This window comes from Suncus etruscus, chromosome 2 (genome assembly GCF_024139225.1).
Source record: "Suncus etruscus isolate mSunEtr1 chromosome 2, mSunEtr1.pri.cur, whole genome shotgun sequence".
Classification (NCBI taxonomy): domain Eukaryota; kingdom Metazoa; phylum Chordata; class Mammalia; order Eulipotyphla; family Soricidae; genus Suncus; species Suncus etruscus.
The window spans coordinates 94,520,336-94,530,254 of NC_064849.1; the positions used below are offsets into that span (position 1 = coordinate 94,520,336).

General features: G+C 50.9%; 1 non-coding gene and 1 pseudogene across 1 annotated transcript; one reads left to right on the top strand and one right to left on the bottom strand.

Moving 5' to 3' along the window:
- The first annotated feature begins 2,309 nt into the window (after window positions 1-2,309).
- On the top strand, window positions 2,310-2,474 carry LOC126002416 (U1 spliceosomal RNA). The gene has a single exon (XR_007493128.1). It is a non-coding gene; the product is annotated as a U1 spliceosomal RNA (small nuclear RNA).
- Window positions 2,475-8,334: 5,860 nt separating this feature from the next.
- Window positions 8,335-9,236, bottom strand: LOC126000804 (RNA guanine-N7 methyltransferase activating subunit-like; annotated as a pseudogene).
- Window positions 9,237-9,919: the final 683 nt, after the last annotated feature.

Here is a 9,919-nt window from a genome sequence, read left to right on the forward strand (position 1 = left end):
ACTGGGGAGAAAACTCTAGGAAACACAGACTCTGGGGAGCACTAGTTCAGTGAGGAGCACTATTTGTAGAGGAACATCACCTCATTGAGAGCATCAATTTGGGAGCATTGTGTCTGTGTCCTCATCCGGTATGAATGTCTATTTGCCAGGCTCCGTGCTCCCCAGTGTTTGCATGACTGTGTCTGTGCTCTGTCCTGGCATGTGTACAGCAGCAAGCAAGGGTGCCCAATAGGCAGTAGAACCTCCCCCTGCTCTTTTCTCTCCTCTGCACACGGGGCATCGTCTCACCTTGTTTACACTGCAGTGCAGGGATCTGTCTTGTGACCAGGGTCGCAGCTGACCAGTGCCAAGGCTGCCCAGCATGAGGACCCAGGACATGGAGGGGCAGTACTAGATATGCACATAGGCATGAACAGGGAGCAGCAGGACAAAACCCCAAGGCGGAAGAGAAACGACCCTGGGCGGCTGAGGGGGCTGAGAAAAGGGGGCTGCGCTCCTGGGAACAACACTGCATAGGAACATGAACCTGACCTGCGTGCTTGCTTACATGTGCTCACATGTGTGGTACCAGTGTGTTCTGCCCTTTGGGGAAGTATTTCAAAGGGCTGGACAGGGAGGTGTGTATCCAGTCACACATGTGTGTTATGTGAGAGTGCCACATGAAAGAGCACATGGGTGTGTGTGTTTGTGAGCAAGCACAGATGGACTGTGTATATGTGTATATAATCAGTGTAAATATGCGCTGGATATGAGCACATGTGGGCATGCGTGTACATGAGTGTGTGCATATGCACATGCCTGGGACACAGTATCTCTCTGCATGCCTCGGACACAGTATTCCCCCTGCCCAGACTTACGTGGAGCCTGACTGAAGCCCGAGCAATCACTTTTGGGGTGAGAAGTGAGGGTACAGAGAACAAAAGATAGGGGTCAGAGAGAGACCTGTGACCACAGATGCTCCCGTACGCCTTGAAGCCCCTCCTACCACACCCCAAATGGGCCAAGGTCCAGATCTGCTTCCCAGCCCATGGGAAGTCACTCCTCTTCCTTTGTCCCTCCAATGGCCATGGGTGACAGCTCAACCCAGCCAGCCAGCCCAGCCCAGCCTCGCATGACCTGCTTCTCCCCCAGCAAACTTCACGGGTCATAGAGAGGGTCCCGTGACTCCTTGCCGTAGTCACCGCCCCACCAACCCTGGGACTGACACTCAGGCCACTTGGGCTGCAGCAGCCAGAGCCTTGTGCACCTCCTCCCAGCAAAGGTGTACGGGCCAGAGAGGAAACACAGCAGCTCTCCGAAAAGCCTGAGAAAATTGGCTTTAATGATGGAGAATTAGAAGCAAGTTGAAGTCGTTGGGAGCAAAAGTGTCAGCATCAAAATTGCCCGGTGATGGGGAGGAATTTGTTACTGGCCTGACGAGATTAGGTGGTAATTGGCGCAGCTTTTCTTCCACACATTGTGCGGCCCGAGCCGAGCCCACCCCGGCCATAAATAACGCTCACTTAGCCCCGTCGGGCAGCCCGGCCCTCCGCGCGCCTCCCCCAGTCGGGAAGATAAATGTGATCTAAATTAATAGCCGGTCCTAAATAACTCCTCAGCTGGTAAACGGCGCATTTATCAGCCAGACAGGCCGCGTCCTGTGATTCATGGGCCCCAGACGCCGGGAAGGGTGCGGACAAAAATTGTTATTACTTTTTAATAAAGTGTACGAGTCCATCTTCAGCCATTCATCAGCAGCGCTGGCATTCTGACAAACAGAGAGATCTTGCAGACGATGAATGAGAGGGGAAAGGACACATTTCTCAACAAAAATAATCACCGCCTAAATAATCTCATAAAAGTCTTTTTTTAAGTACCTGGAAATAAATGTATCCAGAAAGAAGCAGGTCGTGAGTGTGGAACACCACCAGCTCTGATCGCCAAACGTTACCAGTTCTGAACATGGATTACCACCGGCTCTGAGTGCAAAACACCTCTGGCTCTGGGCATGGGATACCACATGCTCTTAGCAACAGGCACCACTGGCTTTGGCTCTCCACAGTCGCCTTTGCAGGAAGAGAAGGTCTATGGCCTCTCGAACCCCATGTAGAAGACTCAGTCCACGAGTCAGACCAGACAAAGGGAGCATCTCCCTCACTGTGTTGGCAGCGGTAGGAAGGGACTGCTCCAGGATAGGTGTTGGATTGTCCCCTCATGGAGGGCCCTGATTACTCAGTGCCAAGACCCAGGGAATGAGGGTGTCATGGGCATGAACCAGAGCTGCTCATCGTTGAAGGGCACAGGAGCTTCCGCTGAAAGGTGAGAAAGAGATACTTACCTGGCAGGGGAGATACCATGATCACGAAGGTGCCATTCCCAAGGGTGAGGCTTATCCATTGCACTCCGGATGTGCTGGCCCCTGCGATTTCCCCAAATGTGGGAAACTCGACTGCATAATTTGTGGTAGTGGGGGACTGCGTTCGTGCTCTCCCCTGGGAAAAAAAAAAGAAAGAAAGGTGAGAAAGAGATTTCGAGAACAAGAGAGAAGAGAATGAAAGAACAAGAGAAGAGAACAAAAGAAAGAGAAGGAGAGATCAAGAGACAGGAGAGAATGAAATAAAAGAGAATGAGAGAAGGAAAGAATGAGAGAAAAGGAGAGAACGAGGCCTTTGCTCTTGTGGTCTTGTCAGATCTGCAGGTTGCCTCGGTTGTGGGGGCTGAGACAACATGGGGCAGGAGGCCAAGGATTTGCTCCCATGTGCTCAGGAGCAAAGACTCTCAGGCTATGCTCTGACCCTCAGGTGTGCCAGGAAAGACGGGCGAATGTCTGCAGGGCCGACACCTGAAAGGAGGTGCCCAATGGGCTAGGTACCCTGAGGGTCCTGGCTAGGGAACCCAGAGTCTCCACTGTGCTTTTCTTATGTCCATAGCTGCATCAGGGCACACCTGTAGGGAGATCTGAGCTGTGTGGGGAGGAGGGCCTGGACACTGGGGGGCCACAGAAGCCCTGATCGGCTCTGGGCAGCAGTGTTAGGGGGCTGGAGGAGGAGGCAGGAACTCAGCCAGGATCCCCCAGCCTGCAGACCAGGGTAAGTCTGCACAGATGGGCCGTTCATCCATGCTGCAGCTCCCAGGCCCAGGTGAGAGTCGGGGAACTGGCAAGCACCTTGGGTCTGCAGCCCTGCTATGGGGATTCTTGGCTAGTCAATACTAGGACTTTATTTTATTATATATATTGAGGCCACATCCAGCAGTGGTCAGGGGTTACTCCTGGCTCTATGCTCAAAAAATCACTCCTGGCAGGCTCAGGGAACCATGTGGGATCAAATCCAGGTTGGCCTGTGCAAAGCAAATGCTTTTCTCTCTGTGTTATGTCTCTGGTCCAGAGATTTTTTTTTTAGGAAGACACTGGGCCGTACCTAGGAGAACTCAGGGATCACCCCTGGCTGTGGTTCCAAAGGGCCCTGTGTGGTGCAAGGGATCGACCCTGGGTTAGTCTGAGGCACAGCCAGGCCTTACTCACTGAGCATCTCTGCTGCCTCACCAGGGCTCTCAAGGACACTGAATCTGCAGAAGGGATCTGGGGTCCTCCGGTGGACACATGCTCTTGCCTAGCTCAAGAGGGAGAAATTTCTCTGCCAGGCCTATACTCTGCAGCCCCCCATCCAAGACACGGAGTTTCGGCAGCCATGGGTGGAGGGGGCCAGGCTGGGGTAGGGAGCCAAGTCCCTGCACCTCCGTAGCCAGCGCAGCCCGGGCTCCACTGATTCTGTTTCTCTGCACTTTCTGGAAATTAACAGGCCACTGGCCTTCACCATCCTGCCAGGTGACCCCTCCCATGTATCCCAGGAAGGAGAGTGCGGCAGGCAGCCCAGGCAGCTGCAGGTCGCCCGCAATCCATTAACCCGTGCCCCCACCGTGCCCATGCGCCCTTGGCTTAATAGCTGCTCAGGAGAGCAGGACGGCGGTGCCTGGGGCTCCCCCTGCCTTTGGGGGGGGGGGCGCCCTGCTCTTGGCTTTCTGGGCAGCTAATCTCGTCAGCGAGGCCCCGCGAAACAGAAGCAAGTGCTCCTCCATTACCTGGTGGGCGAAATGTCAAGAAGGGCCGCGGGCAGGAGGGGATGCTAGGACTCCAGTGGAGGGAGGGGGAGCACTAGGATCCAGGCAGGGAGTGAGCACTGGTTCCTGGACAGGGGGGTGAGCAAGGGACCTGGAGGAGGTCACCACCTTGAGCTGCACCAGCCAGCCACCACCTTGAGCTGCAGTTGGTCACAGAGTCCTGAGAAGGTCAGTCCCCACCTCAAAGGTAACGTCCTTTACCAGCAAAGGCAGCACAGGCCACACATGTGTGCGCACAGGCACACATGCTTCCACAACACATGCAGCCCACTGGAAGACACACTAGCAGGAGACACATGTGTTTACGTAGTCTCATGTGCCCACATATATTAGGAAATATATTGCACAGAGCTGATGAACACATGTCCACATGGCATCAAACACACATGTCCATGTGTGCTAACAAACATGTTCTGTTCATGGGCCCACTTGCTCAACATCAAACACAGCTCACAAGAACATGTGTGTTGATGAACATGCATTGTGTATACATGTATTGTGTGTACACATATGCATGCTAAAACACATGTGCATGTGCCCTCAGGCACCATGTGTGCAAGGCAGGCACCATTGTTGCATGGTTTTTACATTGGTCCTTCAAAGACACACTCTCACCCACAGTCACTACAGACCCCGCAGACCCCGCAGACCCCAACAGAACCCCAGACTCTCCACATCCCCAAATAAAACCTCCAGATCCCCACATAAAGCAGTGGAGCTTCCAGAATAACTGACTTTGGGGAGACATGGTTCTGTTTGGAGTCTGAGCCCAGATTCCTTCCATGAGGTCCTATACCCAAAGGATATAGGGTAGCAAGGGGGACAGAGGGAGCCCACAGGACAGAGGGAGAGGGCAGAGGGAACCAATCCTGGGCAGGACCCCAGGATTGACTCTACAGGAAAGCCCACCCTACAGGCAGGGCCATGTCTGGCCATTATGAGAGTCACAGGAGAGCAGGTAGGAACCTGGTGCCCCACCCACCAGCCTGGCTTTCAGTGCTCCAGAATTGCCCTGCCCCAGGGGCAAGACTAGGACATGGAAGACACAGCCCCTTCCCCGTGGGCCAGAGAGGCTGTGTCCAGGCTAGCACTGCAGGGCTGACAGGAAGGAAACAAGGGGGCTGGAGGACAGGATGGGCTGCCATGGGTGTCGGAGCAGACACTGCCCGAAGAACACACCCATATGTCTTCTATCCCTAGCAGGGTCCCCAGCCAGCCAAACATCTCCCCAACCAACTGGGCTCCCATCCATCTGGGTCCCCACAGTGGTGGGATTCAGGACTGTCTTTAGCAGGAAAATGAGCTTTTCCCTCTGCCCTGAGCTGACCCTCCATCTACACCCTAAGCTGATGGTATTCCTGGGGGTTTTCTTCTTTCATTTCTCACAGCAGAAAAAAAGCCAATGATCCAGGGCTTGCTCAGATTGAGGAGAGGTGGCAGTGCCCAGGATTTGTTCTCTGTTCTGTGTAAATGAGGCAATGGAGACTCAGCATCTAAATCCCATCCCAGCACTTCCAGAACTCGAACAGTGTTTAATTTGGGGGTGATGGATTAGGATGTCCACAGAGTAGAGACAGCCGGTCATTCCAGGGCCTGAGGGCAGAAAGTGCTAGCTGGGGTGCCCACACCAGGCCCACAGGACAGGCCACCTCCCACCACCCCTCAACCCTGCAGTGTTTACTAGCAGCTCTATGTTCCCCGTTTATCTCCCTGCTCCCCAGCCCAGCCAGCCTAATTGAAATACAATCGTTATAAATGGGCCTCATCGCCACCAAGGCCCTGCAGGCAGCCCCATCCATTTCCCTGGCTTTGTTAACAAGCTTAATTAAAAGATTTCACCACGCTCAGGAAGCACCCGGCACTGGGCTTGGCCCCCTGGTCTCTCCAAGCAGCCTCAGGGCTGGCCTGAGCCTGCTGGCAGATGAGGGCATAGAATGGTTCTTGGGGAGAAACCAACCCCCCCCCAGTCAGAGCCCCACCCATGGCCTAGGGACTACAGGAGTGAACAGACTGGGTGGGGGTTCAAGTTCACAGCCATGGCTGGGTTGGCACCCACAAGGGCAGACCATAGGGCAAGAATCCACACTGCAATGAATTAGAGCCTGGTATCTACACTAGTACAGATCACAGGTCCAAGGGTCTACACTCACTGTGAGTCTAGTTCCTAAGTTCTACACTGATCTTAAATCCAGGCTTGTGTGCCTACACATGCAGTAAGCCCAGGCCCAATGGTCTACACTGGCATTGAACCCAGAGCCTGAGAATCTACAATGACGGTGAGTCAGCCCGTGTCTCTACTCACAGTGAGTCTAGGCCTCCAGTGTCTATACTGACAAGGCTAGATTTACTCCTGGCTCTGCACTCAGAGATCACTCCTGAATGTCTGGGAACCATCAGAGGTGCCAGCGTAGTGCCTACCCACTGTACTATCACTCTGGCTCCCAAAATATATTTTACCTTCTATACTATTCCTCTGCCCCAAAATATATTTTAATACTAAAAACACATGGGGGGTTATAGTAGCAATTTTTTTTAAGTCAGAGTAAGTAGCATTTAAAAGAAATCTGAAAGGGCCAGAGAGATAGCACAGTAAGTGGCAGGGCATCTGCCTTGCATACTGCCGACCCCGGACAGATGGTGGTTCAGTTTCCAGCATCCCACATGGTCTCCCGAGCCTGCCAGGAGCTATTTCTGGGTGCAGAGCCAAGAGTAACACCTGAGTGCTAATGGGTGTGACCCAAAAACCAAAAAAAAAAAAAAAAAAAAGAAAAGAAAAGAAAAGGAAAAAGCGAAAGAAAGAAAAAAGGAATATGGAGAGGCAATAATAGTATTCAGCAAACTGGATCCAGATCTAGGACTCTGACCAAGGACAAACAGAACCTGCTCATGGTGGTCAAAGATGAAGCCCTAAGGATTCTTTTTTTTTTCTTTCCTGTTTTGTGGGTCATACCCAGGAGTGCTCAGGGGTTACTCCTAGCTCTGCACTCTGAAATTGCTCCTGGCATGTTTGGGGAACCACAGGGGATGCTGGAAATCAAACCATGGTTCATCTGGGGTTGGCCGCATATAAGACAAATGCCCTAGTGCTATGCTATTTCTCTCCCTCCCCCAAGAATTCTAAATCATCAAGCTTATAGGACAAGAAATAGAAGCCATTGACCATTCTCCCAAAAGTCTGTGCTGGTTTCTGGAATGTGGACAAAACCCAGGTCAGGTGCAGTGTAAAGTAATAGATCCAGCAAGTGCTATCTTTGGTGCATGGATTCAGTCCCCTCAGCAGCAGGGCACAAAGTCTTCGTGGTCATATGAACCAGAACCACAGTAAACAACAGCCTGAACCATGACACACATTTTACAAAGTAAAAATAATCATATAAAGTAAAATAAGTTATGTATGCACAGTACATCTCATGCCATAAAGTAACTACATTTGAAATAAATAACAAAGTCATTATGAATAAAGATGTTCTAAATATTTGGCTAATAAAAACAACTTAATACATCATGAGATGAAGAAAATCACAAGAGATTTCACAAAACACATTGAAATAATTTGTCAGATATATCTGCCTACATAAATGGTATTGGAGCTGGAGCAAAAGCACAGTGGGAGGGCATCTGCCTCAAATGCAGTCAACTTGGACTCTTTACCCAGCACTCCACATGGTCCCCTCAGGTCACCATGAGTGACCCCTGAGTGCTGAGACAGGAGTAAGTCCTGAGAACCTCCAGGTATAGCCCCGGAACAACCGGAAGTGGAGCATCAGACACTCAAGGGATGCCTGTCAGACAAAAATGGTCCACTGTGGGACCAGTGTGATAGCATAGTGATAGGGCATTTGCCTTGTACACAGCCAACCTGGGTTCTATTCCCAGCATCCCATATGGTTTCCCAAGCCTGCCAGAGACAATTTCTGAGCACAGAGCCAGGAGTAACCCCTGAGTACCGCTGGGTGCGGCAAAAAAAAAATAAATAAAAAGACCAAAATAAATGGTTCACAGGACCAGGGGAAGATCTCCAAGCAGCGTTCTGAGTAACTGCTTAGAGAGAAGGAACAGAAGAAGGAATGCGGGCTTTGGGAGAAAATGACACAAAGCTACAAACTGGGGGTGGAGATGGGGGGAAAGCATACATGAAGAATGAAATAGTCCTGTTTAAAAATCTCACTAAGGGACAGGAGAAGTAGCATAGTGGGGAGGGTGTTTGCCTTATACATGACCAACCTGGGTTAGATCTTTTTTTTTTCCTTAAGACTCAACTTTTTTATTCTGGCAACACTGAGGACCCAGCCCAGGAACTTCCAGTGAGCCCCAAAGGCACCTCTACCTGATGGTCTGGCCCTCTCACTGTGCCATGTGACACAAGTCAGCACAGTCTATAGTCAATCAGTCACACTGGGTTTGGGAATGAGCAGCATCTGACCGTGTGCATCACCCTTACTAACCTAACACAGCAAAAGCATTTCCTAGTCAACAAGTTTAATTTCAGAATGAAACAAGAACTCCTAAAGGAGGTGAAGCAAGGAAAAAACTAAACCAAATTCAAAGCATGATGAAGTCATGACGGAAACTAGGTGGAGGCCGAGCAATGGGATCTATGGCCTTTTAGGTGATTTCGTCCCAGGAGCCGTCACTGCTTTTTTAGTAAGATGGAATTTTTCTAACATCAAATTTTAGCAGAATAAACAATGGACTCTCATGATTCTGCAGAACCAGCCGCCAAAAGCTACCAGGTGAGTCCCATGCAGAGCCATGACTGTGGTGTCAGTAGTAGCCATAGGGAGGGTTGCCAGTAGCCACAATGTCCGAACTGTGGGAGGTAGGAAGGGGCTTGTCTCTGCTGCTGGTAATTGTTACCCCAGGACCGGCCATGCCATTGTCTGTCGTTGGACCATCCCCGCCGGTCATCCCCTCGGAAATGCCTATTATCTTGTGACCAGTTCCCCCTGTTTCTCTGGTTCCCACCAGCTCTGCTATTCCACTCCTCAACAATTGGCGGGGTCTCAGGAGGGAATTCTTGGTCCTCTTCTGTGAACCTCTTGGAAAACATTTCTTCCAAATTGCGCAAAGTTTCTGAAGTGTCCATCATGTTGATATCCGAGACAGCCGCCACCCACACCGCAGACCCGCAACAAGCACCTGGGTTAGATCTTTGCCGTCCCGTATGGTCGACCAAATGCCACCAGGAGTAATTTCTGAGTTCAGAGCCAGGAGTTACCATTGAGCTTGACCAGGCATTGCCCAAAAAGTAAAAACAAACAAACAAACAAAAAGTTATTGATAAAATTGATGAATCCTGACCAAGCTGAACAATAGAAAATAAGAGAAACATAAATTTCCAAGACCAAGGAGAGGAAGGTGACTGTTGTTGGGCTACTGATCCTAATCGATAATTGTACTCCACCCTAGGATGTGATCTGGTGATAGTATATTGGATTATTCCTTACTTGGTATTCTTCTCCACCCTAGGGTGGGACCTGATTCTTGTCAATAAAAGCAAGGGTCTGAGGAAGGCTCATTCTTTGGTCTTCTTCCACTGAGCTGTGCTCCTTCTTTGGAGCAGAAAGCCTGGATTGTTTGAATTCCTTCCTTGAGCACTGGGGTGGATACTGCCCTAGCTCCAGCACCCCCAGAATAACACTTGGGACACTAAAGTCTCTGAACATGGGAACCAAGTGTGCAGCATTGAGGACATAACTCAGCCCAGCACTCAGGTACTTGTGGAGGCTCTGTACCAAGCACTCAATTTCCAACCCTGTATCAATAGTCTGTTCTGTTAACTCCAGGCCCTGGGGATGCTGAGAAGCCCTCAGCTATCTCC